This window comes from Canis lupus, chromosome 20 (genome assembly GCF_048164855.1).
Source record: "Canis lupus baileyi chromosome 20, mCanLup2.hap1, whole genome shotgun sequence".
In the NCBI taxonomy this organism is placed as follows: domain Eukaryota; kingdom Metazoa; phylum Chordata; class Mammalia; order Carnivora; family Canidae; genus Canis; species Canis lupus.
The window spans coordinates 39896456-39903928 of NC_132857.1; the positions used below are offsets into that span (position 1 = coordinate 39896456).

At 36.4% G+C, this 7473-nt stretch overlaps 1 long non-coding RNA gene across 1 annotated transcript; it reads left to right on the forward strand.

The window, feature by feature from the left end:
* The first annotated feature begins 988 nt into the window (after positions 1-988).
* LOC140612106 (uncharacterized) lies at positions 989-6986 on the forward strand. The gene is made up of 3 exons (XR_012013415.1): positions 989-1071; positions 4242-4397; positions 5436-6986. It is a non-coding gene; the product is annotated as an uncharacterized lncRNA (long non-coding RNA).
* Positions 6987-7473: the final 487 nt, after the last annotated feature.

Sequence of the window (7473 nt, forward strand, 5' to 3'; positions counted from 1 at the left end):
GGTGCCTTTTGTACTGGCATGGGCCTTGAGGTTGTGTCTGTATATGTAAAATCATATGCCCTTATATAGAATACCCTAGAAAACAGAATAATAAAATATTGGCATGGAGAAGAATATTAAAATACAAAGATACTATTACAAATTAAAAAGGATGCACAACTAATATACGTACCTGCCAGACTTTTAATTTTCTAGAATAGGAATTTTAAAAGTAGGTTTTATCTGTTTATGGACTTTAGAAAGTCCCTACTCCCCCTTTCCTGAGAATAGTCTGGTTGCTGAGACACTATGTCCTGATATTAGTGTGGCCTTTGTACTCCTCTCACCTGCTATGGATTCCCTTTGCTCACTCCGGGTGAGATGAGAGGTGAAAGCAGGGTAATGTTCCTATCATTGATCTCTTCAAGAAGAGATTTCATTCTTTTAACTAAAAGACACCTGCTCTTCTTCCTGGGGCTACCACACCAGGCAAGGAAGTCAGGCTTCTGCCTTCTGATGGCTTCAACATGTTTCCAACACTTACCAACTGCCCTTTGCTTGTACCTTTATAGCTTTTAACTGCCCAGTCTCAGGCCTTCTCAGGAGAGCCTGCGGTAAGAATTCAACACTGAGTGGCCTGAAAGGGAGGTAACAGGACTTACAAATAAATAAGTGAGCACATTTATACTCACTCACTTTGGGTCACTTTTATTCTGCAGTAATAAGTGACTACAATTCAAAATAGTCCCTGGCCATTTATTTACAATAACCCAGTCCAGGCACGTGATGTGATTATGCTTTAAATTGTCATGACCATAGATAGGAAGACTCCCTGTATGAGGTGAACTTCTGCACTGAAGGAGTGGTGTCAACTATCACTACAGCCCCATGGAGTGCCAATGTGAGTGGGCATAGGAATTTGGGAAGGAAAAGTAAAATACTCAAATAAAAGAAGTTTAGAGAAACAATATGTTCCTTTTTTTTTTTTGTGACTTATTTCTACTCTTTTAGATTAAATACTGCAGCTATTTTCCTTGACCATCCAGAACTTTCCAAAACCCCACAAAGGAAGATTCTCCTCATTTCTCCATGGTGAGTCAGATTCCCACCATCTTTCCTCTGGACTCTCATGGTTTTCTCCTAACGAACATCACTGACCTTGGTATGTTCCCACCTCCAGCTTCTTCATGCTACCCTTAGGGTGATCATTCTAAAATAAGAGTGCTCTGTCCAGGAGCATAATGCTTGTAAAGACTTCTGTAAAAAATAATCCAAGTCCATTGGTATTTTACACACAGCCCCTCACAGTGCAGCAGAATCCTCACTTTCCAGCCCCTTATTCTTCCATCATCACTCCTCCATGAACATCTCATCCATCACATGAGTCTACTCTTCTCTCCATACTAGCCCTGTTAGCCTTTAGATGCCTGCAACGCAAAATGGCACTTGCACCTAAGGCTTCATATGGGTTGTATATGTGTCTTCATCTGCCTGAAATGGCCTTCTCCAACTTCTCCTCGTTGATTCCTGACTTCTATTCATCTTTCAATTACATCTCAATTATCATTGTTCAGGCAAGTTTTGCCTAAGCACAGATATAGAGGGGAAGAAAACAAAATGAATATATATATATATATATATATATATATATATATATATATATATATATATAAATAAAATCAATCTAGTTTTGGCTAGAGATCCTCACCCTTTTCGCTTCATTAGCACAAAGGCTTCTGCTGAATTAGAACAAGTTTTTTGGTTACGTGCATTTCCTTACTCAGTGCTAGTTGTAAATCTATTCCCAGACCTTGGCTCCTGATTCAAGAAAGCTTACAGATGATTTTACAGGCAATAATTATTAGTGTAGTAAATCTGATGCATCTCCTTTGGGAGGAACCTCCTTGAGACTTAGGAGTGATGGTTAAGAATAAGAAAGATGCATCCAGTTTGCTTACAAGGGTTGAGAGGTCTCAAAAGTCAGATTAAAGATTTTGAATTAGAAAGCAAATTTTGGTGAATTTAATTAGAATAGAAGTACGTAGTTATTTTAAAAGAATTCAAGAGTGCGAGTCCACAATAATTATATCCAGAACACTAAGATAACACAGGGAACTGATCATAAAAGAAATATTAGTGATCTTTGAGAACTGACAGAATAATAAGTGAGAGTATCCATCCCCCTAAGTGGGCAATTCTGGTCATGGTTTTCATAGTTGGAAAAAGATATTAAGAGGTAAGTTTCATGTAATGGCTGATAATGCCTGCCAGGTTTCTGCCCTCCCCACCAAAAAAAATCCCAGTTATCAATGGGCACAAAGAACAAGCTATGCTGAACTAATCTAATTTACCTTTTAGAAAAGGTCAGTACATCAGAAGAAATACCATATATCTAACACAAATGGGTTGCAGATTGATACTGTTTGCTTGCTTCTGATACCCTCAGGCATGGATTAGTAAAGCCTTTTTTCGCTAAACTCTAAGTAATACAGCTTTCAGTAATTAACATTGGTAGTCTTAAAAGCTCAACAACAGTAATTCATCCCTTATAAATATATGCCATATTAACTCATTATCACTTAATAATTTACACAATTACTTTATAATTACTCATAAGTCATTATAAGCATCTATTTACAAAATGAATTCATTGGCATGGGAACATGCTTTCTTGCATTTTGGGTTTTAAGTGCATTGGGATTCTTCTACCTAAAACCACATTTTTATGTGCATAAAATACTCCAACAAGCTACTGGGGGAGAGGTAGTATGGAAATAACTATATTTCTTGGAGATGTTTCAAAATTAAGACTGTAAATATGTTCCCAGCAAGAAAAGTCCTCATCAAATCTGGATATTGGTGATGTTTGTCTTCTGTTATGGCTATGTCCTTTCCCTGCATAATTTTTCCCTCTCCTTTCATTTCCACCAGCCACTAATCACATACTCTCAAATGTCCTCATGATTTCTCCATCCTCTTCTAAACTTTACAGCTATCTAAATCAGCCTATGGCAAAAACTTTGAAATTGATTATTTATGCCCAATGAATCTGGAGTTTTGCCAGTTTCTTTGAATACAGTCTCTGCCTGCAAAGACCTTGCTAGTGTGGACTTTATCACATTTCACCAGTTTCACATTTTTTCACATTACAACATCTGTAACATCTACATGCATTTCACAATAAATAACATTTTCATTTCTATAAATTATAGTAAATATAAGCAATGTGGACAAACTACAAAGAGAGAATTGATTAATTTTGTCTGAAAGCTATACAGGAGAAATGGTGGACTGACAAAGGAAAAGAGGAGAGAACAAAGAAACATTTCCAGGAAGAATGTAATATTTAAGCCTTATCTTTAATTTGGGGGCAAGTAGGGGTAGGGAGGTCTTTGTCCTTAACAAAGCAATTCAAACTTCAAGATAGGATTTGATGATTGATGAGATTCTTCCCTGACTCCTGAAATCCATTCACACAAAATCATATAAGCAGCAAGATATTAACCTGAGTATAAACAAGGCAGATTGGTTTCCAGACCTACCTGAGCTGATGATTGTTAAAGGAGCCAAAGCTTCTAGAATGTGAGGCAGAAATTATCAACAATAATAAATATAGCAGCAAAGAAAGAGCTGCAAACTAATTTGCATATTCCTTTACATAACTGTGCACATTTACTGCCACCATCAATTAATATTGACTATGAAGGCCTACTATGTACTAAGTATTTTATATACATTGTTTTAATACAATCTTGCAGCTATTTTTATCTCCATCTTAAAGATAAGGAAACATTCCCAGAGAAGTTAATCCTTTTACTCAGTATCACAGATCTACGAAGTACAGAAGCTAGAATTCAGTAGTTTTATTCTAAAGTCTACTTGTTTTGTTAGACCATAATGCCTATCATCTTACCTTGACTTAAAATATTTTTCAAGGTTCTTCTGTTAGAAGTTCAGCAAGGTGCTCTGCCCTTAAAGGAAAACTCTCAAGGATACTTCTCTGTCTCTGTAGGCCCATGATAACTGAAAGTACCTTCATTGCAACCTGAAGTAATGGCCAACTATGATCATTATTCCATGGAGTATAATATGGCCACTTTCAACAAAGCAGTTCTTTTTGTTCTCGGCTATTTTTTCCACCTCATTAGTTTCAGTGGAATATGCCTGTTGATTCACAAATTCACCTTCCCTGCCTTGTAGAAATTTGATGAGATCTAGGACAACTAAATAACTAGACTTCTACTTCTCACTTTTACCTCCAGAAGATCACTTACAAGAGCCAAAATCTTGGGTCAATCTTACAAGCCAGTAAGATAAGATGCTGTTTAGAGGACCCTTACTCAAAAGCATCTTCCGATTCCATATCTGCAGACCCCAGGAATTATCGATGATACCTCATGATAGAGTTCTTTCCACAGGTACTGCCATTACATCTTTGCTTACCTTCTTCCCATGAGAGTTAGCCCCATTGGTACAGAGATGGAGGATGATTTATCTTTGTAATCCCAAAGCCTATTACAGTGTCTGACCCACCGTGGATACTCACTCAACATGTGTGGAATTAAAGAATGAGTAGATGAATGAATTCACTCAGGCGTCCAGTCTTGAATGAGCACCCCCAACATGCTACACATGGTCTCACAATGGAAGACAAGGAGGAATATGGCACTTTGAGCTACCTCCTAGGGCCTACATTTTAGTGGAGTCAATATATAATAAGCAAATGAGTAAATAAATCATATATATTTGGATAATAATAGTGGCTTATCTTAATAGGCCACTCACTGTGTTCCAACTAAAACTTGAGGCAAACAGAAAGTCCTGAAGAAAGATTGAATTTAGGTATAAGAAGGATGATCACCAATGGAAAGACTGAAGTACAAGGAATAAAGAGCAAAGAAGTGATAAAAATGTGAATAAATCTAAATGAATGCTGACATAAATCAATAATGACAAAATTCTGTGGTACTCAAAGTCAAATTAAAAATAAAATATACAACAATGATGACCAAAAATAACCAAATATTTCTGGAAAGCAGTACATTAAGTCCAACTCACTAGATCCATTTCTCCCAATATGAAAGAGTAGGATATCAGGAAAATTCTAGAGGTCAAAAGAATTGAGAAAATAGGGGATTAATTAAAAACAAACAAAAACTGAGAAATGTCACAAAAAGCACCCTAAAAATCATCTAGTCCCACACCTTCATTTGACATGGTAGGGAAATGAAGGCCAGAGGGGAACAAATAAAAAAGCAGGTTAGCTTCCATGAGTGGGTTAGTCTGCGGGTATAGAGTGTAGTGTGGTCTACCTTCTATCTCAACAGCATTACAACATCTTTGATCCAGAATCAAAGACCCCACAATCAATTTGATAATATCACTTCAATCAAACTCATCATTTATTGCTAAAATGCAAAAGCAGTGTTTTCACTTAATCTCCTTTTTTCTTCTAGGTTTCAGCTCTCATTTGTACAAGCAAAAGGTATAAATTGCTGATAAAGCTGTGGCTTACAGCATGTTTATTTTACCTCCTTATTTTACATCTCCTGAGTGCCGAACAAGATATTCAGCCCCACAAGAAGAGAGCCACAAGAGAAATGGCTTTTCAAGCACTTCCCACCTTCAGCCTTCCTCCCCTAAAATGGCTTCAACTTCTCCAAATAACACTGAATATGTGTCAGCAGCATCTCTTCATATTACACTTCATGCAAAAACTGAACCATGATCCTTCACTGATTCCAGCTTTCTAATCAGTTTAAAGAGTATTAAACATTAAGCAACCATATCTGAGGAAGCTACTCCTCTAACTCTAGAAGAGGAAATACACCGAGCATTTTCTTAACCTTTAAAACATGTCAGGGGCATAAATCAAAATACACCAAATTGCCTCCCAGTGAAAAGCACACTTCTCTAACACAAATACCTTGGCAATTCTGTAGGCAAGAGGTCATTTTCTTCAAGAAATGTTCAGAATGGGTATATTTTCTTTAAAGCATTTTATGACAAAAAAGAAGAAAAAAACTTGTACTTCATGCTGAGTGGCTGACAAGTCAAGGTCTGAGAAAAACAAAATAAAAACGAAACCAGGAAAAGGTCATTTTAGAGAATCCCAACAAGGGCTGCTGAACTGTTACAGAATAAGAGTAGCAATGTACTGCCAGCAGCATTTGGACATTAAACATTGCTCTTAGAAAGTAGTTAAATTTTCTTTTTCATCTCCTGAACTTTTAGGCACTTTTGACAGAAACACTGTTCATACATGTGAAGACCATCTGTGTCTGAACACACACTGGATGAGATCCTCATTTAGACCAAATAATTCCTCTTCCTAAAGTGATTTCTTTAGAATCATAGGTCACAGATGAAAATCAAGATAACCATGCACTGGTCCAATGGCTTCAATTTTTAGATAAAGAAATTGAAAGGTGAAAAGATTTGTCCCTGGTCATGTTCTTAGGCAGTCAAGAACCCCAAAGAAGGACCTAGACCTCTGAGACTCAGTGTGATGGTCTTTTTACCATTATCACTTGAACTGCAATTTTTAAAACATTATACTCAAACATCAGGGCAACCTCATTCTGTTTCTGAAACACAATATGCCTACCTAATTTCCCACCTTTCTTTCTTTTAAACTCCTCCCACCATTTTTTTCTCATTTAGAAAGTGATCCATAAAATTTTCTCTGCTCTCTTGCCATCCAGTGATTCTTGGATATATATTTGCTCAATTTAACTTAAAACATGAAGGAGCAAAGAAAAATAAAATTACCTCTGCACAAAAACAACCATCTAAACTAAGAGGAAAAAGGGTAAGAATGACGGAAAATAAAATGAATATATTCAGCTACTTTTGCTGCAATAAAACACCATATAAGCCAAATGGCAGCTTGTCTGTGGCAGGTTTATTATAAAGACACAATCTCATCCCAAAGAACTTTAAGATTCAGAGGTGGAGCAGAGATCTTCTGCCTCAATAAAAGACAGTTGAGGTTGAATATATTTAAGTAGTGGTTACCTCAGAATACACAAAGTAGTGCATTAGGCTCATTAGCTTGTAGGAGGGAAAAAGTGGCTAAAGCAATTCCATAAAACAATTCAAATGTGAGATAAAAGTGATTAAATGATATCTCCAAGATAGACACTAAAATATGATACTACTGTGGATATTACTTTTAGCAGTTGGCAATGATGTATGATAATTCAAGACTGTTCCATGCAGTAATTTTTTGTGGCTGTGGACCCTTGTGCAAGGATTTCTAGTTAATTTAGTCAAGATTTTATTGAATCCAGTTCTCTAGTGGGAAAAGAAAGAGGCCATTTTTATCTAGTGTTCCATTCCAAGAGTTATGACACTTCAGAGTGGCTTTAGTGGAAATCTGGAAACTTTAACATTGCATCTGTACCTAAGTAAGCCTAAAACCCAGAAGAATAAAAAAATAAATAATTTTTAACTATCTTTCCCTTTAAATATATAGGTAACTGAACCAAGGGA